The following is a 23,818-nucleotide window of genomic DNA, read 5'->3' as shown; positions in this document are numbered from 1 at the left end:
ACGTGTGTGCTGAGCCCCTGGTGCAGTTGACATTTAGAGGTCTATTCGGGGCCTCGAGGCGGACTTGTTTTTTAGCTCGCACGCCATACCTGTCCATCCCATAATTTTTATAGTTTTTAGTAAAGGTAATTTTGCACCATTTATTCCTAAAGATCCATAGTAATGCGAAAATGTGTCTGTTTACTTATTTGTTACTTTAAAAACTTTTTTGGGACAATAACTGCATTAATGAAATGAAGTTCAAACATAGCTTACATCCTGGAGATGGATATAGGGTACTTTTTATCCCGGAATACATGCGAGTAACGTTTCCGGATGATTTTAATGAAAAGTTTTCACAGCTTAACCGACTGTTGGTTCGATATAACTTGCATACAGAAGACTAACTAACAGTCACAGCGTTAAGAGACCAAAAACGCTTATGATGGCGATGATTACTGTTTGTTTGTTTATTTGTTATTTGTTTTTAACTGGATTCGGCTCCACTACTACACCGATCTTGAGGACTTTTTTTTATCCCGGAAAAGCACGCACAAACCTTAGGCGGTGATTGCAAAATAGTTACCCTTACCAACTAAAATATTCTATAGATATTTTATTTTGCTTACTAGTGAACACAGATTATCATAGGATAATTATTATGGCTTGTTATAAGACACAATTAAAAACCGATGACCGACCGATATTTTGGATTTACTTATTGTTCTGTCTCTTGAAATAAATTATTATGAGTATTGGAAACTTTGTTGTACGTTCTTTTTTTTTGCGAGCGCTAATTTTATTCACAAAGCATTTAATGTAATTTAAATAACATTTAATGCTCCTTTGATAGAAAAACCCGCAAGCTGCAGTTATAGTTTAATCCCAAGCAAAAATTGTTTTTCATTCTTAGCTTCTGGGGTTTCTGTGGAATTCCTCGGACCCTCAAAGGTTCAAGTTAAATGTATGTAGAAGAGCGATTACATTTTAGTATGTTAAATACCTATTTGCCACGTTGATCTAGTTGTAAGCAAGCTCAACTCTGGGTCACCAGGTCCAGGGTTCGATTCCGGGGCCAACCAAAAAATTGTTAATAAAAGCTTGTTTAAGATCCTCTAAAAATTTTGTAAAACATGTGATAATTATCGTTAAAATTATCGGCGCGGCGTGGTGAGTCGATGCTTCAAAACCCCACTCACAGCTGTTAAGTGTAAATCTCGTAGAAAATGTATCAACTCTATTAAAAAATGTATGGTGGCCAAGATACAGACAGATAGACAGAAGTGAAAAATAAAAACCGTTTTGGCTTCACTATCGATTATAGACGATCCTCCACTCGACACAGCAACGGACGATCTTACCCAAAAAAATCTTACTGCCCCCCAACTAAAACAGAAGCTGGGTACGCCCATGTAAATGACCCACTGGAGGAGGTCTCCTATCATATACAAAAGGGGAGGACTGGCTTAGATCCTCAACGCTGCTTCAATACGGGTTTGCGGGCTTAAGCGATTATAGTCACGTGTGAGTGATAATAACCGGATCAACAGCTTCACATGCTCTCCAAGATAAAGCCAATAGACTAACTTAATAAGAGTGATACTGTGAATTCCTTGCCAGCATAATTCGGTACCTTACTATTCGGCTCGCAGGTCCCTAGGGCGATTCCTGGTTGAATTGTTATGTATTGGGGTTTTCTGTTAACAAATATATTTTTAGTAAAAGCATGGAGGTTACTAGCGGCCCTAGCCGTGTCTCAAAGGGAGCTCTTATTGGTCTTGATTATTATAACAAACATGTCATAGAATTTGCTAAACCCCTCCAACCACACGAGCAGCTATTTTTTTAAATATTAGAAGTAGTTAGCCTTTGACTGAAAAATCAAGGCATGATTAGTGATGATGCAGTCTAGATGGTTGCGGGCTAACCTTGTAAGGGTATGTCAGTTTAATATTAAACCCATACTCCTATTTAGTTGACGCAGCGTCGTACTGGAACGCAGCCAGATAGAGCCTCCCACTCGACCAGACCAGAGCAAATTATAAATTCCCAATTCCGCCTGCTGGAGATGGAAATTGGGACCTCCCACTCCAAAGACCACAGCGCTCACCACAGCGCGCGGGAGGGAGGTCATCAATGCGTGGGGGGTGGGCTCTAAAAGCCACTCTCGTATTTAAGAGGAGGCCTTTAAACTTCAGCACGGGCATTGCTGGAAACATTTTCTCCCCGCGAAAGCACATAATTGTATATTTTCCAACAGTTTTATCAACTCTCTGAGCATTGGCGCATAGTTGGTAATAATATCAAAATAATTTATAGATATGTGTAATAATAAACGGGCCACGGGGTTAAAGTTCATATTAACCTATTGCCGTGCATTGGCAGGTGAACACGTGAGTTTTATTCTTTGTCAGGAGGTATAATTAGATAATATAACTTTTATTTCAAACAATTGTCTCCCCGGGGAAAGGATAAAAAGTATCTTCTCATATTGGCGCACAAGAATAAATAATACCCAAATAATATATATATGTAATTATAAACGGCGGTAAACTTCTATTCCATGTTCTAACACTTTAGCTGGTGGAACGTTAAATATATCCCCTGTCAGGGGATAAAATCGGGGGATATAATTTTTATCTCCTGCCTATCCTAGCCCTGCCTGTGCTGGCTATGTTTTGACGGCCGATTGGCGCAGTGCGCAGCGACTCTGCTTTCTGAGTTCAAGGCTGCGGGTTCGATTCCCACAACTGGAAGATGTTCGTGTGATGAACATGAATGTCTTTCTGTGTCTGGGTGTTTATGTATATAAATAAATAAATAAATATACTACGACAATACACACATCGCCATCTAGTCCCAAAGTAAGCGTAGCTTATGTTATGGGTACTAAGATAACTGATGAATAACTTTTAGGAATAATATACATAAATACTTATAATATATAGATAAATAATTATTTTTGTATATTATTCATAAAAATATTCGTCAGTCATCTTAGTACCCGTAACACAAACTACGGTTACTTTGGGGCTAGATGGCTATGTGTGTACTATCGTAGTATATTCATTTATTTATTTTATGCTAGCCATGCAAGTAGGACATATTACGCGAGGAGATGTTAGTAAAGATATAGCTTTAAATTGACTGTAGTGCGAATGGACACTGGTAAATCCCGATTCCCGTCGGATAATGTCTCACCTCTGTATACCGTGTGGAGCACTGATTACATACGCACGGTAATTCTGTTCAGAGGTGATAAGATATCGCTTTGATAGTTTCAACTGTAACAATGATACTGTTTTAGTTAGGTTGATGAAGGTAAAGTTTAGGCAATGGATTAAAACTTGTGGTTTTTTACCTTTAAGAAACTATTTCTTTAATAAACCTTATTGTGGGACTCAAAGTTAACAAAAGAAGTTTATATATTAAATTATATTTTGAAAATGTATTTTTGCCTAAACTATTTTTTTTCTTGGCTGTCTTATAAAGTAAACAATCTTTTCATTATTTTCTAGTGTAAAGTATATTTTAAAAATAAAAAGGAAACAAGCACGTTGAATTTAATAAAATACAAATAGGTTTTTTTTATTAGATATTTTAGCTAAATACAAAAAACCAAAATATTTTCTACGTAATAAGAAATGTGGGGGAAAAAAGGTTATACTTACCGCTATTTAAATTTTTTCACAAAACAGCGCATACGCCAAAAAAGTGTTATGTAAAAGCCCAAAAGTTTGGAAAGCGTCATGTTTCCTTATTTTTTAAGTTATATAATGAATATTAATGTTGTGTACTTATCATCAATCGGTTTTCCCATACTAAATGAAAATAAAAACATGTATTTTTACTTTTAAAACTGGTACAATATACCAAATACCGTATTATGTAAGTATATCATTTAAATGTGTAATAATGTTTTATTTCAGTTAAACCTATAAAGTAATTAATTATTATATTACAGCTGCCATCTAAGAACGCGCCGTAACAGATATGTCATTAAAGTTATTATAAAAAAATACGTTTAAAATTGCGGCATTTTAGCCGCTCCTATTTCACGGTTGGCGTCAACTTACGAAAACACAAAACACACGATGTGACGAAGATTTCATTCAACAAGTGGCCGTTGTACTCGATTCTACGTTGTATGAATGATAAGAACTTCGCCGTGGAATTTTGACATTTAGCACACAGGAATAAAGGCTAATTTAACTTATATTCATTTGTTTTCAGTGTACACTAGCTGTTGTGCCTCTTTACCAACTCCTCAATTCTAATGTAGGGGATAGATTTTCCTTGTTTTCCGCATATTCGATATTTACTAAAAAGCTGTAGTAAATAAATTATTAACTCTACTAATATTATGTAATTTGTTTAATTTGTTGGTCATTATCAATGCCATTATAAATTTAACTACTCATCCGATTACTAGGAAATTTTTGACAAATCAAGGGTATACAAAAAGAAAGGGTCATTTCATCCAGAAAAAGAATAATGTACCCGAAGGCTTTTAGAAAAGGGTAGCGCATGTTGAAGCAAATCTACATTAACGACAGACAGCAAAGCCGCAAAAAGCTAATTTTCATTTAAAAGAATGACCTACCCACATGGTTGTTGAAATTTAAGTACTATATTTGTGCAGAAAGAATTTGCAGAAGCCATCGACATATTAACGTGAATATTTTTTGTACCAAAGTAATTTAAATACCATTGCGTACAACGTAGTTTAATTAAAAACTACTGGACATTATTAAATAGGCTATTTGCCCTAATACTCTAATTTAGTAGTTTTAAGAGGGGCGAGCGTAATTGCGGTTGAAAACTAGTGCCTTACCTAGTAAACACTTGAAACGTAATCGTGTCACCTACCCTAAGTACCAGGTGCACATAGACAGTTAGGAGTTAGGTGGGGTGGTATCGACCGTCTTAGGGCGGTGGCCAAGGACCGCATCTGCTATGCGGACACTAAATATCCGTTGACCCTTCCCTACTTACGTATACCTAGCGCGGTATGTCCGCTGCAATTTAGCCGTAATTAATTACACCTCAATGACAGATAAGGTTCAGCGATGCGTGAATACATAAACGGGAATACATAATTACCGCGTACGTGTAGGTATATCGATAGTTAGGTACCATTGATATGTAATTATTGCTTTTTTTGTGCCATATCCGGCGGCAAAATTGCCGTGAACGCAGGTCGAAAATAGCCTCTACATAAGTTCTAACTGAATATGATAATAGCACGGTTAAGTGTATCGACGAAACTGATGTCCTGCCCTCTTATCGTCCTTAGGTAACTTGCATATTAAGATAAGGTATATTTTATTGTCTCAATTTTCTATTTTGTTTTACATTACAATCTAGGTAAGTGATGCTGGAGTGGGGGATGGTAACGGGCTAACCGATTAAGGGGTATGGGAGTTAAATGAAACCGTGACATCTTACCAAATCGCTAAATCGCTTTGCAGCACTTCTTTCTCGGTAGGGCGGTAACTAGCCGCGGCCAAAGCCTCTCACCAGACCAGACCAGTGTACCCGACTCCTACCGCTAATCGGACCCGGTACCTCCAACCTAAAACCACAGCGCTCACTGCTGCGCCGGGAGGTCATCAAAAACCTCCTCACAGGTTTTTGTTAAAAAACTTGAACTCGTGCATCTAGGTGTTATCTTACAATTTGTATAGCGTACACGCCCAAGAATCTTTAAAGTCATGATAAAAAATAAATAGTGAGCGAAGTTTATTTACGCATAAACACATCGAGACTTTTCTCTTAATCTAAGAGAACAGTAAACCCAAGGGGCTTTTCAACTATACACCCTACTGTTACCCGTTACAAACGAAAAAACAAAACGCTTTGTGTAATGGTGAAATGTCAATCACACAAGGGCGGGAACCCTTGCAACGCTCGGTTCTAAAGGATCAGGCAGAAGTGATGAGCACACAGCAAAGTATTTTATACCTTTAGTAAATCGACGACTAAATTCATTGAATTGTTTCATTGTTGCTTTAAACTGAAATATACCCCACCAAATCTAATAACTAAAAATTGAAACTTCCAACTTTCAATATGATGTATAGTATACAACTAGTCGAGCCCTTTCATTTAAAACCCATAATGAGGGAGTTGGGAAAAAATGAGAATTTTTTTTTGTGCCATTTTGTGGCGGCGGCCATCTCATCGAGATTCATCAGACATAGCTAAAAGCACCTCTGACTAATTCACCTATCATTCAAAAATACCGAATCAAAATCATCAAGCTCATATCTTAAACTTCACCCTCCCGTCGTTTTTGCGTTGGGGGGGTTAAAAGTACGATTCGGTTTATGAAAAAATATGTATGGTGGTGAGCTTTTACATAAAAAGCTCCAATATTCTCGTGTTTTAAAAAAATCGCATCCCCGTGCTCTTTTGGAAATCAGGCAATGAGGTGACTGCAGTATTTTCGCTATATAGCCGTTATTAGCTAGTGCCAAAGTAATTCATGCGGATCCGCGCGAACCGCTAGCCCGCGAATAAACCTGCTGCAGGTCATCTGTCGGCGGGAAATAAATTGTGAAATAACCTAGTTTCCGATACAAAATAACTGCAAAATTCGGCATCCACAGCTTATGTACCTGCTGACTATGTACTGATACATGGCCTATGTACCGCGTCACCCCCTCGTGGACCCCCCGTGTAGTGCCACCCCGCGAATAGTGGTGCGATGATGAATGTATCGATGCTCGATAGTCGATAGCGTTGCAAAGACTGATTGGAGTAGGGTTGCTAATTTAATCAATCTGGAAGTTAAATGCTGTAACTTAATATTATACAAAAATATAACACAGGGGACTTTCATAATAGTGATGTGGGATAAAAAAACGTGAAACTTTGTTACATGTTGTAATACGAATACGCGCAACAGTTTAAACAATATAATTGACATTTTCATTAAGCAGCTGTCTCGTAGGCAAAATGTTTCGTTTTCATCACATGATGGATGTTTTACAAATTTTATTTCCCCTGCTGTTTAATGAGATAGTAATAATTATAAATGCATTCGAACCATTACATGCACAATACATCTAGTATTGAAATGGTAGATATATGTGTGTATAAATTGCACGTATACAAATACATGCAATTTATATCTCTACTTAGTTCCTAGTTGATTTTTGAAAGAATTGGTCTGATAATATTTATAACATAGAAGATTATTTTTATTCCTAATTGTTTTAAAGAATGCCAATATGCAAGTCTTCATGTAAAATGCGTGTCTCTTTTTACGACATTTTTATCAGAAGCAAAAAATTGAACTTTGCAAAAATAAAAGAAAATTCAAGAAAAAATCAGAAGCAAAAAATTGAACTTTGCAAATATAAAAGAAAATTCAAGAAAAAATCAGTCTGTAGGTATCATCTGTTCCACTAATACTCAGTTCTCACCTAAAAGTCTAAATACTAAAATAAACACTTCCCACATCAATTAGTTTTATCGATAACAGTAATCATCGCATGGTACGGCAATCAGGTGGCAGTCAGCGTATAATCATTAAATACCCACGCGGGGGTGATGACGCCCGCGGCGCCACCCTCCACCCGCGCCCAATTATGAAAATACGAACAAAATACATTTAAATTTCAACGAAGGATGCTTCGATTATCGATCGCAAAATATATCGATAATATGGCCATTGTCCTTTGTCGCATCCTTATTCTTTGTTTGTTAACAAACAGCGATAATTCCATACCATTTCTTAATTACTGACAAAATATTATTTTGTGACTTTTGCTAATAACCTTAACTAGTTGTAGGAGCCGTTCTATCTATGAGCTTGGATTTTGTATTTTTTAATTACATATTCAAGGGAGTGATAAAACAAGGTTCGAGTGTTTTTAATATCTAAAAGGATCTTCAAAAACATGCTCACCGTAGTAGGCTTTTACTGAGTCTCTAGTACAGCCATAAATAAGTTTCGTGTTGTCAATTGATTTTTCTGCAATAATACCTATTCACGTGAATATTGTAGGTGCTCTGTCAAAAATACTAGTTTTGATCTAAAAGTCGTTAATTAATTTATTCGTTATTTATTCCTTCATAATTAAGTATTATGAATGAATAAATAACGAATAAATGTTGATGAAATCTTTAAGTTGTCTTCTTAGATCTATCAAAAAGGATATTAAGCCATCTTAAAGTATATACAAAATTTTATTGGTTTTCTGGAATTTGTTGTAAAAAATTTACACATTCCAGTGTTCCAGGCAAGTCAATTAAAATGCAGAGTCCTCTTTACATAAACCCTCTAACCTTTTAACATGCGTAGGTATTCAGTATATTGATCATTCTTATTAAAAGAACTGAACTAAACGTGTAGGTTTAACTTCTCTCTTATAGGAAAATAATATCTTACTTTTCTACTAGTATACATATTTTTTAGATGTTCAGTATATTTAGCTAACAATGCTTTCTTCATTTCCAGTTCAAATCCTACCAGTGGTTTTGTGATGAAAATCAAAAGCTAGAATGATGATGATGATGATAGAGGAGTTCTCGGAACTCCTCTATCATATACAGATCATATCAGATACTTCAGAGCACACTCGTAGTCTGAATACCAATTACAACTATTATACACAGAAACCCTTTATAGTTCATCCAAATTCGTATCCTTGTTTTATTATTATAGCTATATAGTATCGGTACCGCCAATTAGGGGTTGTTTTCCAGTTTGTCACGTCTATCTATAGGTGAAACGGGTAGCTATGCGTAAACTTGTCATCGAAAAAAAACACACCATGTTTTTATTTCCGATGCCAAAGCATGTTTTTTATTACTGTGGAATACCCGAGGTACTTTAAATGTATAAGTACTAAGGGTTTTATAATACAGCAGAGCAATTTAGGGGATATATATTTTTATACAGAAAATTTACAAATTGCGAGATAACTTTCAGGAGTCTTTTTGGAACACGAGTTCGAGCAAAAAAGCGTATTTTTCGCCTGCACCACGCTAATAGCTCGAACGGGTGCTTGCTTTTTTATTTGCCATTTTCCAACTTTTTACCCGTCTCGACCAGGAGTGCAGCATCGGGCGAGAGAGTCTTCGCGGTCTTTCAAAATAAACGGCTTCCTTTAACATTCTGCTGGCTCGGTAGTTTCGTTCGCTCCAGTATTTTTAAAGCGGACAGCGGCCCCCCTGCGGCACACGCGGGGACTATTTTCACCCCCATACACCCCTCCGTTCCTCACTCCACCACCCACACACAGTAATACCATAACGGGTGCGAGCTATGACGAGATTATCTACGTACGCGTATATACCCATACAAACGCTGGCTATATACCAGTAGTACATAGGTACATAAGCGATGACTTGTGTACATAGCAGCATTGATTTACTGGGCCGGACGCGGGCTGTCATCGGTGCGATGACAATTACAAGGTATTAAGCAAAAATTAATCACACTAGCTTAATCACAGTAGCCTAGTTACTGATTACATTCAATACTGACATTAATACTAACAAGTAACAACCTACTTATTTAGAACAAAATACTTCGTCAACGAATCACACTGAAGCTCAGTGGGAGCCAACAACGCGGTTCGGAATTCTTTGTCTATATTTTATCACTTAGTATTTCTATTGTAAAAGATGTAAGGGATTACGGAACAAAATAAACTGAAGGGCGTAATGTTAAATATTTGGGAAATTATTTTTATGATTCGCGAACCCCAAGTGCAGCATAATGGGCAGTTAAATCGGCATTTCACTGCAAGATACTTTATCCAGGTGGGTTGTCAAGCTAGCTCTTATGCCTGTCTACTGAAGCAATATATTTTTATTAACCGTCCTATTACACACCTTTAAGCAGAAAATTCTCAAAGATTTTTTAGATTAGATTACGAGTAGAATAACTTAATTATCATCATGTCGACCGATAGACTGCTATAGTCATGTCTTTTAAGTGGATTGTACAGTAACACAGTCTCGAACACCAACTCTCTCGATTTTTTTTATGTTGTTTGCCTACGTAGTACGACGACCAACGCTACGTTTTCCAATCTGGGATACTCCAGCATCGTCGGTACGCCCTCCAAGTTATCGCTTGGCAACTCGTTGAGCCTCAATTTGTAAAACATCTTTAAGTTATAATTATAATTTGGGCCCTGCGTCTATTAAGGTGTCTACCTAGCATAGTTAGTACCTCCATTAGTACCTTCTACTAAGATACAGTTAAATTTAATTGCTAAAGATTTTAAAATTATTTTTAAAAAACCTTGCTATAAGAATTGGTTTGTTATATTACGCATGTACTTTCTTATCAGTTATTAGGAAATTACTTAGTCCTAGAAAATTTATCTTGGTAGGTTTATTTCTCGTAAAATACTCACCCCGACCCTTATGAGGTGGTGCACACAACGGCATAACTAGCATTAATTAAACCCATAAGGGCTGTTTAGTGTATCAAACGCGCGATTCGCGACATGGTGGCAAATTAATAAATAATTGAAACGCTCAGGGCGCTCGCGACTAAGAATCACGCTCACACGCGGCGAAATGTTTTGTAAAGGAGCATACACGATACCTTTAAAACCTTTATTTTTACTATAAAGTACTGGTTTTCAGTACATCAAAAAAATACCCAAGAAAACAAATATATCCTGTACGTAAAATGCCATGACGATTAAAAAAAAAGGGATTTTCAATAATGATGAGTATTAGTAATGGAATATTAATCCTTATTAAAAAAGGACAATTTCATTATCAAGTTAATCTTATGTTAATAAACCTTGCCCCTAACAGCATGTTATTTGGAAGCATAGGTACAGTTAAGGATATCGTCCATTAACTCAAAGAAGAAGAAGAAAAAGAAGGATATCGTTCCCAAGGTATATATACCTGACGAAAACCGAAAAAACAAATCTTACTTCAAGAAGTAAGTAGAAAATATTGTGCCAACCGCGAAATACTTTTTTAACGAGGCTCTCCCACGTAAGTTCAGTGAGTAGTTAAGTGAAATCGAACGGAACAGGTATTTATGCATATTTTTTTTATTAAAACCACATATAGTATGGGGCAGTCCAGTCAATATTGGCATCCACGCGTTAGTAGCTGCCAATGTCCACTTTCTCGAGTTTTCAAATTTCGAACAAGTAAAATGTGCGAATTGCAGTTGCAAAAAAAAGAGAATCATAAGTTCATTTCAATACTTTTTATTTATATGCAAAAGAATACACAAACAAAAAGTAAACGTGTAGTAGTTATATTGTAGCGATCCTGCCCACTCCTTTACAGGGAGAAACGCGGCCTCGAAAAACCATAACGGGGTTTTAGAAGCGTGGAGCGGCGGCGAATTTCTGAAAGCTTCCTAGTTACTTGCGCGATGCGGCAAAGACGCGGTTACCGCTTCTGAATGTGATCAACGTCACCCAGGCCGACAAGTATTTTACATGAATTTTCATGTCATCATTCTAGCGGTTCCTTGCTACTTCCGTTAATCATGTTTTATTCGGTCATAGACTTCGATTTCTCTATTAGAATGAGTTTGTCCTCTGGAACGCACCTCTATCTTTTGGGAGTTATGTGCGTTTTAATCAATTAAATATAACTTGCTTTAACTGTCAAGGAAAACATTGTGAGGAAATCTGTCTGAATGGTCTCCGTAAATATCTCAAAATGCGTGTGAAGCCGAAGTCAGCGTGGCGGAATACGGCCTAAACCCATCTTATTCACAAAGGAAACTCAAACAATATAACTGCATAATATGACAGATGTTACGACGACAGTTTTTTAAGATAGGATACACTAATGCAATTTAAGCTTTAAGTTAGAGCTTTGTCACTTGGTGGTTCAGCTTACATGATCAGCGTTATTGGCACGAGACTTCTCTCTAATAGGAGAGATTAATAATCAAAGAGGATTCTATAGTTTAGACCCGCATTAGAGCAGTATATAAGACACTGCTCTAATGCGGGTTAATAGGGTTCACGGATTGTTATCAAGCACAAGTTAGTGATTTTAAATGCGCTTGAAAGATAAACATTCTCTCCGAGGCAAGGAGGCAGTACAATTAATTTCCTAACCCTTACGAAGAACTTTTAACCCCAAAAACCCCATACCGATACCTGAAGCACTTGGCGACCTGGGCGGCCTGCTAAGCTTCTTGAGTGAGCTCGGCTGGCTGGACTAACCCAGCGGTGAGCTGTACCAGTAGCACTACGTACAACGGAAGTTTCCGACCGACCAAGTACGGAGACAAGCCCAGAGAAAGAAGAAGAAGAAGACTCCATACCGAGTAGTCCTTGGTCCAACTCGGGATTCAAAACTAGGATCTCGCGATTCGTCGATTTAAACATGTTTAGCACTAGATCAACGTGGCACTCTAGTAACTTGGTGTGTAACCAAGGTCAACATAATCCGTTAGGGCTGTATAGAGACAAAACGAATTTACACATTAGCAGTAACATGCAGTGCTAACTAGGGTTATAGAGTCGATGACCATGGGGTTATTTAAAGAGCTGTCCAGTTACGAGACAAATATGAGCACTGATATACCTAGGTACCTTTAGTTTAAACAACAAAATTTTTTATCATTTTGTTAAATTTTTTAACCACGCACATAAAGAATAAATCTTTAGTGCTAACCTAATTGCTTTACCCTCAATCCGTTTTATCAAATCTATATACGCCCGAAATTAACAATCATTCTAATCCAAAACCAGGATTTTCAGGCAGATTAAATTTTTAAGTTCTGTTCTTTTCCTAATTCATTTCATTCGAGATTGTTTAAGATTTTTCACTGAGCAAAGTCGGAGATACGAATATTTGGGAGTAAACATATACATTTATTATTTTTTTTTTTGAAAACTAGGCTGTCTAAAGAGCACCTGATTCTGAATATACGATTAAAGCCCTTAAACAAAATTCTGCACTTGACCTCGTGCCCTTACTTTAAAATTTCAACCCTCCATTTCTGGCAATAATTCAAAAAGTTGAAGTCATTTATTTCAAAATTTATCCCTTCCTTCGCTTATGCCAAAAGACTAAAGTTTTAAAAATGGTTGGTTACAGAAAAGTAGAGTGCTTTTAATTGAAGTCAGTAAGTGGGACATTTAGTATTTGATAACACGCTCTTGTCTGTTTCATTTTATTGCATATTACTAGGAATCTGTTTTATTTACTGTAAAACTAAACCTTCATATCATTTCATGTATGTATACATACTTTCAGTTTTATAAATATCAAGCCATGATTGAGCAAATAAGAATTTGACAAACGGCAGTAAAACAGGCAGACATATAGACAACTAACTGATGCTAAAAGAGTTTCGTTTTGCCGTTATAAGCGTCAGAACCCTAGAAATAAGAAAGTATAAAATAAGAAGAAACAACCCAATAAAAGGGGATTGGTTTGCAAGTATTAGCTATAATATTTCATAAAACAGAAATGTACTAAGTCTAAGTACAAAACAAACACCGAGGACTAACGATAAAATAAAGTAGCACATTGAAATCGATCTGAACCGATCCGATTCACAAGGTTAGTTCACGGTAGGTACATACGCTGATATTGTCCTTTAATCCACGACAGTTGCATAATCACTATCAATAAGCAACCAAATAAACACAAATCCTTACAAAATATGTAAAACTTACCCCTTTGCAACCCTTCTACAACGTGTAAATGAAAACCGAAATAGTACTTCACAGGCTTTATTAGAAGTACATTATGGACTGTCTCTGAGACTTATCTGTAAACCCGAAAACAGTAAAAATAGTTTTTGAGTAAACCACTGCCACTGCATAATTATTACTGTTAAAATCATGTGACTCCTGTCACTTTATTAGATACGCAACGCGTAACGTAGGTACTATGCCCGTGTCGGTCTCTTATCTTCAATAAATCTCCTTTTATATTCTTCAATAATACATATTGTCATAAGTAAACACTAAGAATGTTTTGAATTCGTTTGTATGGAAAAATAAATATGATTCTTTTGATTGAATATTTTTACAGGATGATTCCTTATGAAATATACTTATGCATCATTTAAGCAATTAAAATACCACTTGCTTCAACGGTGAAGGAAAACATCGTGCGGAAAGGAGAAAGAAAAACACAAAATGTTAAAAGGATTTTTATGAAAGTTGGTAGGGTGGTAAATAGCCACGGCTGAAGCCTCTTCACCAGACCACAGCAGAGAAAATTCAGAAATTATGCATTCCCAAATTGCCACTGCCGCGGATCGAATCCGGGTCCTCCCGCTTATAACCGGAGCACTCACCGCTGCGCCGGGACGGTCGTCAAACATGTACGTATAGTTACTGGAATTTATTTTAGATCCCACCCAATGATTATAATGCAACGCATCTTCAACCAATGCATTCAAAACACGTTAACTACAGCTGTAGATTTTGTAAGCAGGAAGATGCATTACGTAATCTTTCGCATGGCAGTAGATTCGTTCAATTGACCTTGAGGTGGGTATATTTGCAACAAAATTGGCGACAAGTTCAAGTATCGTCGCGTATCTCGATTTGCTTGATTTAACGTAACATAATGTGTTCTATCCCACCCGTTAGAAGAGGCCTTTTGTCCAGAAGTGGACTGTAATAGGCTATTCATGATTGATTAATGTTATCTAGGTTTGGCGATTATCAAACTTTTTAGAACAAGTAGCTTAGCTTTCTGTGGCATAGCTCGTCCGGGGAAGTAGCGTCGTGCTTAAATTTACCGCTTAACATTCTTGATGATTCTTAGAAGATAATATCTGAATGTTCTAAATCTCATTAAATTGATGGTCACGAATTGAATCGCTGTCAAATGTATCGTCTAATGGCCGATGAAATAAGTACCCATTCCGATTACCTTGATCTATCTCTTCTATTCTATTGCCTTGGCGTAAAAATATTGTTTTTACTTATCCCGGAGAGGTGGATACGAGGCGGAGGGTTAGGGGAGGGTTGGGGTGTAATTACTTGAAGCAGACGCCGTCGGCCCACAGGGGTTCCTAACGGGCTTCGTGGTTGCCTCGTTTTTGTAGGTGACGCGAAAGAATTTTTCTTAATCCGATGCGTACCGCTTGGGATCTCTTATTTGCGGTATGTGTTCACTTTAATAAAGTTATAGGTTTTGCGTTGTAATATTCCGAAACGATGCTACATATTTGACTTTTTTCATTTCGCAGAAAATTATTTCAAGCCTGCCCTTTTATGCCTAACACCCTTTTTTATCTGCCTTGCTCTAAGCTCTATAGCAAAGTAGGTGTGAGGTAGGTAAGGTGTCGAAATTATGATTGGTTTCAAAAATGTCTTAAAAAAAGACTTATCACGGATTTATATACGAATTAGATTAGAAGTTACGTGCTTTCTTTCTCAAATAGGCCAACCGAAGGCACCTTGGTTCTTTTTCGGGTGTTGATGTTGATGTCTACATTAGTTAACTTAAAACTAATAGTACTAAGGTTCTGAATGGGCCCAGGACTAGCGTACCGAAAGATATTTATGCCTACCCATTATCGCGTCCATCTTTATAAAAATAAGACGAGAAACGTGTAGTAATAATTTTAACGTGGCGCGCATGTTATCCTTTCTAGTCATCGATAAAGCCCTCAACAAACTAAACGATGTGTTACTTTTGTTATCACTATCATCAAAACGCCCCTTCTTGCGCGTTAATGTTTTATTTTTTTCACGTTTATCGATATTCCTGCAGGTGTATCTCAATATATGGAACACACTGCCTACGAAGTCCTCAGAAACAGTTTTTCGATCAGGTGACATATGCAAAGTTGCCAGAGGAATGTAACAAGCGTTGAATGATGTATGTACCGTTTCGTCTTGCCTTACAACAACAAAGCAGATGCTTTGTCCGAATACTAGTATTATAACTAAGTATGATAGTTTAGGCCAATTAAAGTGCCAACTTGATCTGGTTGCATATTTAAATTTCAATTCTTTCGAAAATTGAAAATGATCTCTGTAAATCGTTGTGACACCTGCTTAAAGTTGAAGCCAATTTGTTCGGATTCGTTTTTACTATTCTGATAACGTAACACTAGAAAAATAAACACGCTGAAAAAGTTACTGCTACTACAAAGATTCGGAGGATGGCTAATTCAGTATTTTGATTTTCCGTTGAATCAAAGACAAAATGAGGTGCTAAATAATGTATCGACTAATTTATCTTTCAAGTTTCTGAAGTAGGATATGGGTATACTGCAAACTTACGAACTATAAAAAAAATCACACTAATCCAGAAATTTCTCAATATCGTGTCCCTAATGCAGTCCCTTCATATAATTTTGCAAGTTATATACCATTCAATTCGACAAGAAGAGTTGCATTCATACATTCACTCACTTGCTCACGATATGAGGTTACTACACCAATGTACTTAATTCCATGGCTAATAACTAAAGAAATGATTCTTTTTCTATATACTTAGACACCATCTCTCTCTCTGCGTCTAGATTAAATTTAAAACGTTCATGACGGCAAGGCAATTCTTTCCCAAGTAACAGATTAGACAGAAAAATAATAAATAACTAAGTGCACAGTGCACATAAACACGTAATAAGGTAATAAAATCTGGAGTAACCCACAACTACGTGTGGTTTTGTATATTCTGGTGTTGCAGTATAAGATGTAGCGGGCGAACCTGTCATACGAAAGAGGATAAGGCCCACCGCGCTGCACCAATGCGCATTGGTGGGCTTTATGAATTATTATCACCATGTTTGTGAAAACAACTTCGTGGTTTGTTGGATGCACTTTAACAACTTCATCAACGACACATTCATAATAATTTATAGGTGATTGGAATAGAATTTCGCCCTAAAAAAAAATTCCTTTTAAAGAAGCGGAGATTTTAAAAATAACTACTAAATAATAATAATTCATTCCTATAAATCTAAATGTTTGCGTTATTTGCTTGAACGCGGTTTGAACTAGAATCCAGTTGGAATTTATATATATACCTTGTACCCTTACATTACCCTGTGATATAAATATGTAAGGCAAGGCAGGGGAAGCCGCGAGGTACATCTAGTTTTATAAAAAGTAGGTTAATTAAATAATTTTGTTACAATTTGGCTTTTTTTTTTATAAAAATTCCGCTTAGAATGTTGGTAAATTTAAAAAATGTATAGGTTGACTAAAATTGTTTGAGGACGTAGTATTTCTATTTAAAAAAATATTACCCCGGAAACGAGAATCAATATCTAAACTATAGCGAAACGCGGCCAGGTGTAGCGTAGCTAGTTATAATATATAATATTACAAGATATAAATTAATACAAAATAAAAATGATGTAAAGAGTTTCGCCTCACTAATGAAGTCACTCTAATCGCCCCAGTGACCTCAGATTTGTCAGCGCGTCATTTCGTCGACTCTCATACACCGTCCTATTCGTCAGGCTGAATAGCACTGCATTCATTCATTCATTCGTTCGCTCGCGGGATGAGGTTATTTCTCTGCGACCGTGCTAGCTCGGTTCCAATGACAGCATTTTTACTGTCAGTGTCAAATCTTTGACGAATTTAGGTCACATAAATCCTACATAATGCAGACTTTTGTCGTAATGAAGACAAATTTCCTGTTTTTATATTCATGACTTTCGCGAACTTTATTACCCTGCACTAAAGATATTTAATTAATGATTACTGCTAGTTTTTCATGATTTTTTGATTTATTATGAACTTAACTGAATTGCATAATATCGCTGTATAATATTAAATCCTGTGCAGTTAATTTAAAAAAACAAAAAGTGCAAAGTGAATCTTCCAAAAATTAGCTTCCGAGTGATGAGAATGTTAGTGAGAGTGATTGAGATGTATATCCATCTCAATCACTAGTACAGAGTATCAGGAGTATTAGAATAAATGAAAAGTTTAACATAAAATAAATAAATTAATTAATTAATATTTTTTAAATGTAAATTATTAAACAACAAATTATCTAGACTCTCTCGTATACATTTGTGTGCTCGTACCTTTATCTGCATAATATTCAGTTTCCATGGTAGCCAAAATATGAAAGGAAATGTTTTATGTATTCTATATCACTGTTCCATACATTCATGAGTTTATTTCTTTATCGTGACGCATTTTACTGTCATCGAGTTTAAAATTAAAGTTGATTCTAAAGAAGTTTCACATACAAAACAAGTTGTTAAACTTCATCAAATGTCTGTTGGTAGTGACTCTCCTACCGGTTCACAAGACATAAGTTGTTCGCTCTTCAATTTATGAAGCTAGTTTGAATAGAGAGATGATTTAAATCAACTCAAGTAGATAACCATACAAAATGTTCGTAGTACCTACCAAATAGGCCAAGATCAAATGGGTATGCAAAACGCCTGAATTGTAAGCATACTGCGGGTCGCACATGATCATTCGCCTGGGTGTGCCAGTATGCTAAAACTACAGTAAAACCAAGGCTTTAAATTGATATTATGATTATTTCAGTCTGCGGGTGTACACAGCTGGACGTAGGCCTTTTTTATTTATTCCACTAAAACCCTCGACTACAATCTCACCGGGTGGTAAGTAATGATGCAGTCTAAAATATTAACGTGCGAAGCTGTTCGGGGGTCTGGCAACCTCTTGTCGATCTCTACACGTCATCTTCTCAGAATGATAAGCCGCTTGGCGACATGTCTTTGTCGGTAGGGTGAAAACCAGTCAAAGCCGAAGCCGAAAAAAAGGGTGGAATTCTCAATAGGGTGCCAACATACAGCAAGCAAAATTTATGAGTATTTTAAATGAATGTATTTTGAATTAAAGATTATCCATAGTATAATTTACATTTTATCGCCAAGTTCAGAGGACTGAAAGACAAATGTGGAAAAAAAATATCATGAAAGAAAGAAAGCAAAACCTAGTCGTCATCTTTCTTAAAATTTTTAAGCCAAAAATAATTGAATCGGCTCAGTTTTGGATGAGAAAGCAGGGGAATACGAAACGTCTATATCATGAAATTAAAATAGGTAAAATCGGTTTGAGTACATCTGTATCTATCGGACTCCAAGGGGGAAGACAGGATCAGATCAGACAGGACGGCAATAGTTTTTTTAATGTTCCTATTCCTATCCATCAAATCGGTTCTAACTACACCTCTTCAAAAAGTGCCTATAAAGAGAGCTACTTAAAATAATTTAATTTAGAATTTTAGATTATCCATAGGACAACCTTTCGCTAGCCAGGAGTCAAACGTAGATGTGATAAAACTAGTAACTAAGTTCTAGAAAAGCCGCCTATTCAATGCTGCTATACATGTGACTAGCGTGAATATGAAGGCTTTACGCGTACTCGCATACTCTTGGCCTATTTTGCACACTAATTTGAATCTGGGTGAGTCTTTTTAATTGAAACATGCCCGAGACTGCCAAAAGTTGCAAAATAAGTGTGAAATTTCTGCTAATGCAAATCCTTTGCGTATAATATACGCGATACATTGCATAAAGCTAAAGTAAGGCCAGTGAGACGAGATAAATAGCGAGTGCTAACTACGACATAAGTGAATAGTGCGAGAGAGAAGAACAGAAATACTAAATGTGAAGACATACCCACAGGTGAGCACTGTGGTTTAAAGTGGGAGGTCCCGGTTCGATTCCCGGCATTTCAGCAGTGGCAGACATAACGCACGCAATTAGCGTCAAAGCAAATAAAAATACATTATTTATTATGTCTTACTAGCCTTATTTATAGCCAAAGGCTTTCTTAACCCAAACTTTCTATTTGCATAAATCTAAATATTGTATTTTAATTATAATTATAAAAATAGTGACAAAAAAATGGAGAGGTTTACTACTAAAAAGAGTGGAAAACTCTTCCATAAAAACATTTTACAAAATATTGCTTTTCTCGCGTTAATGGTAGAGGAGTTCTGATTCCCGGAACTTCAAAATCAGCTCTTTTATTGAAAAGAGCTAAACTTGCTTACGTACTTTATATACCACAAAGTAAGCGCAACCCGTTTTTTTCTATATTTTATACTTATAGTATAGTTCCGCTTGCTATCTTTGGTCTTCATCGACAGTTTAACTTGACCAGATGGTATAGCTTTTCGAAAGAAAACAAAAAAAGAATCATCAAAATCCGGTTAATAAGTGTTTCTAGTCATTTATTATTACACCATGTAGATTCTCCTGCTCTCCGCGGAGTATAGCAAATTAAGCTTAATTTTCTTAAAATATCATGGATTTCCGCAAAATAACGCCTGCTTATATCCAAATATTTAAAAAACATACAGTTGAATTAAGAAACTCCTCATTTTTAAAGTCGGTTGAAAATCGCCAAATATTAACGGTTCCATAATCTATATCGTTACTTCATTCTCCTTAATTATGTATCAAATAAAACAGTAGATACTTACACTTCTAAACTGTTTATAGTTAGGTGTATATCAAAGCTCGCTATATTCATCTGGAGTCTAGACTTAGTGCACTAGACACTTGACAGGTGGCAGACCTAATAACATAATCCTAGACCTCGATGTGAGATTAGACTTACGTCTTAGTGACTCGGAGGCTATGCACGAAAGTATGAACATGGCGATGCCGATGCGAAGTACGTTTTTATACTTCCGTTTTTAAGGTAGTATTAATATTAAGTGTGTACTTTAAGGTACTATAATACTGTCCTATTATTGTTTTTACTGAAGTTAACTCTAAGTAAAAAAATATCAATGACATCGTCACTTTGATATTTTATAATACAAGAACTCTCAACATTCACGTCATAAAGTAGAACTTACGAGTGTTAAACAATTTGAATGAGACACTAATTGTCGGGCGTAAATTTTTGCGTTCAACTTTTTTTTTTTGTTTGTATTATGTGGAATATCAAGAAAATTAGAGCAGTCTCAAATATAATGGTTTGCATATAAATTACCCCTAAAGTTGTTTTGGTATCTTACAATGGCTAGAGCTGCTATATTTATTATTCACCATCGTCATTTAAACCCATAACAGCCCACACGGCACAGGTTTCCTCACACGATGAGAAGCGGCTTAGGCCGTAGTCAACCACGCTGGCCCAGTGTGGACTGGTGGACTCCAAACACTTTTGAGAACATTGTAAAGAGCTCTCAAGTTGCAGGTTTCCTCACGATGTTTTCCTTCACCGTTGAAGCAAGTGATATTTTAATTGCTTGAATCCATTGATCCTTTTTATAAGTGATCGTTGCTTAAATAATTATATTAATATGATAATAATATTAAGTATTATTAATATGATAATAATATTTAGTATTATTATTTTATTATAGTAATGCTTACCCTGGATAAAAAGTACCGAAGTGTTATATATATGCACCCCAGAATTAAGAACATACAGAATGTGTACACGATTAATGTCGAAGCATCAAAAACCACTCCACTTTAGTAGTGTTTATCGAACAGGCTAGGCGGTTAGACACTTCATTCATTTAGTAGTTGACAGTAATTATTTAACTTGTAATGTTTTAAACGTTTACCATAAAATAACTAAAATGGAAAAACTTTGTGAGCTAGCAACATTCCGCAGGTGTGTAGTATTTGGAAGGTCTTTTCTGTTCTTGTACACAATGCACTGCATGCAATAATGCCTGAATGAGGCTTCTGTATATTCTTAATTCTGTGCTCGGCACATAAACCCTGCATGGCTTTAGAAAAGATGAATTGGCTTGAATTTATAAAAATTTGAATCAACTATTCATAATTTATCTGTAACTAGCTGTTGCCAGCGTTCTTCGTCCGCATTTGATACGATTTTTTAAACAAATCTCTTGGGAACTGTTTGCAGTGGCGTGCACAGGGTTTTTGACCAGGGTATGCATAAAGAAGTAAGATGGCATAAAATTGAAAAATCCTTCCTATTTATCAGTGGCGTGCATAGGGTATGCAGATGACATGCAGATGAAAGAAAATCTCCCGTACGAGTAATAAAAAACATAAGTAGGTATAGGCGTTGTAAGAGTTATAAAAAACCTACCCTTAAGTATTTTTAACACGTACTGGAGAATTTCTTAATTTTATATCAACTTCCATACCCTTTGCACACACTCTGTTCACGCCACTGTCCTTTATGAGTTTTAAGAAATTTTAGGGTAGGCAGTGCTTTTGTGCATGTATGAAGCGCACGCCACTGACTGTTTGTTTTCCTGGGATAAAAAGTAGCTTATGTTCATTTCCGTTCTTTCAACTAACTTTGCTAAAAATCAAGTTGATTGGTTGCTTAATTAGGAAGCTAAGGAAGGACAGGCAAACAAACACACTTCCGTATTTGTAATATAAGTAAGGATTTTATTGTGTGGTTCAGAACTTTTTACACAATACGCGTCTCTCGAAAATAGGCATTGTTTAGCAAATAACTCCAAATACGTCTCAACTCTAAACGAAAACCATTTTTTATTGGAACACTGCTGCTTTGTCTTTCTGTAGGTGTATCTTCATCACTTCGGTTGTCTGGAAGAGATCGCTATGTAGCGATAAGCCCGAAAAAATTGTATACGCCTATACTTTTTGTAGAGCACAATTACTAAGTGTAATTCGTTCATTAATTCTTCAAGTACATGTGTCATCCCACTCAAACGTTACTTGTATCTGTATGTACATATAGACAAACTCTAGAAGCCATAACATTACGTTAGCTGTATTAAGGTATAGGTATACATATGCTAAGTTTAGACGTAGGGTAGGCTGCAAGGTCGACCGGCGCCTCATTGGTCACTCCTAGTTGGAATAATGTGGATATTTATTTACACTTCTCTAGGATATTCTTCTTATTCTGAGAAGAGACCCGCTCTAGATGGACGATAATGGGTTTGTAATGATAATGTTAATGATGTTTTTTTTATTATTTGCGACATTTAATGCGATTGTGGCTTATTTACATCGCACGAGGCTTTTGCAGTTTTTCTTCTGCCTTTACAAATACCCTTATTTCATTCTGAAACGATAGCTTTCTATAAGTGAACTTCTTTGTTCAATTATGTTGTGATTTCAGAGTATTTAAAATCAAAAATTAAATGTTTTTGCTTTATAATATTTGTATAATATATACAGATAACTTGAATTCAAATTTAACAAAGAATGTAAGTTCATACTGGTAATATTGTGAAGTCTTGTCCATACTAATGTAGTCGCTCGCTGCGTGACATTCGAGACTCCGCCATTTTGCAAGGCGAACCGCCCGCGGCGGGAAAACTGACTTTGGCGCCAATTTCGATGCGGCAACGTTTGCTATCCGACCGCATTCGGACGGCGACAAGTTTCAAGGCCTCTTGTCTACATTGACACCCATTTTTAATTCCATCGGACTACCATGTTAATAAATTCCTTTAATTATTTTAACTCCAGTTTATAGTATCTCGCTAAAGGAACCTGGTCACATTACAAATGACGAGTCCCGTCGTGGAGCCTTGGCATGTTTAACTTGACCATCGAGCTCGACCTCTGCGCCGTAATATTTCAAGCGAATTGATGGATCAAATTTGTTTGGCTAGACTTACAACTATTGAGGATGTGTAAAAACTTACCTTTGGCAGAACGTGTTGCAGCAGTGCGCCAGCTTTTCTTTTGGCGGCCATCTTGAGGTTTTATTTTTTAACAAAGTCTAGTTTTGTCTATGGTAAGGTGGTCACTCGTTTTGTTTATTTAATATTCTGACCCCATTTTATGCTTAGGTTCTAGAAATATGAAAGTTTGTTGCAGTGCTTCGTTGCGTGCATTAATCTAAATTCGAGATTTAATGACAATCCTGGATTTTCTATATTTAAGCCGTTTAAAAAAATTCTTGTGAAAAATTACCAAACATTCTTGTATATCGAATATCATGCTCGAGTTACACACACAACAGTATTCAGCCTT

The 23,818-nt window shown here is 36.3% G+C and overlaps 1 protein-coding gene across 4 annotated transcripts in view; it reads right to left on the bottom strand.

Annotated features, from left to right (window-relative positions):
- Nucleotides 1-23,818, bottom strand: part of LOC120625389 (nucleolar protein 4) — a 174,666-nt gene that overhangs the window by 11,200 nt on the left and 139,648 nt on the right. The window lies entirely within an intron of this gene.

This window comes from Pararge aegeria, chromosome 1 (assembly GCF_905163445.1).
Source record: "Pararge aegeria chromosome 1, ilParAegt1.1, whole genome shotgun sequence".
NCBI classification, from domain to species: domain Eukaryota; kingdom Metazoa; phylum Arthropoda; class Insecta; order Lepidoptera; family Nymphalidae; genus Pararge; species Pararge aegeria.
This window is presented reverse-complemented; position numbering and strand designations above follow the sequence as displayed.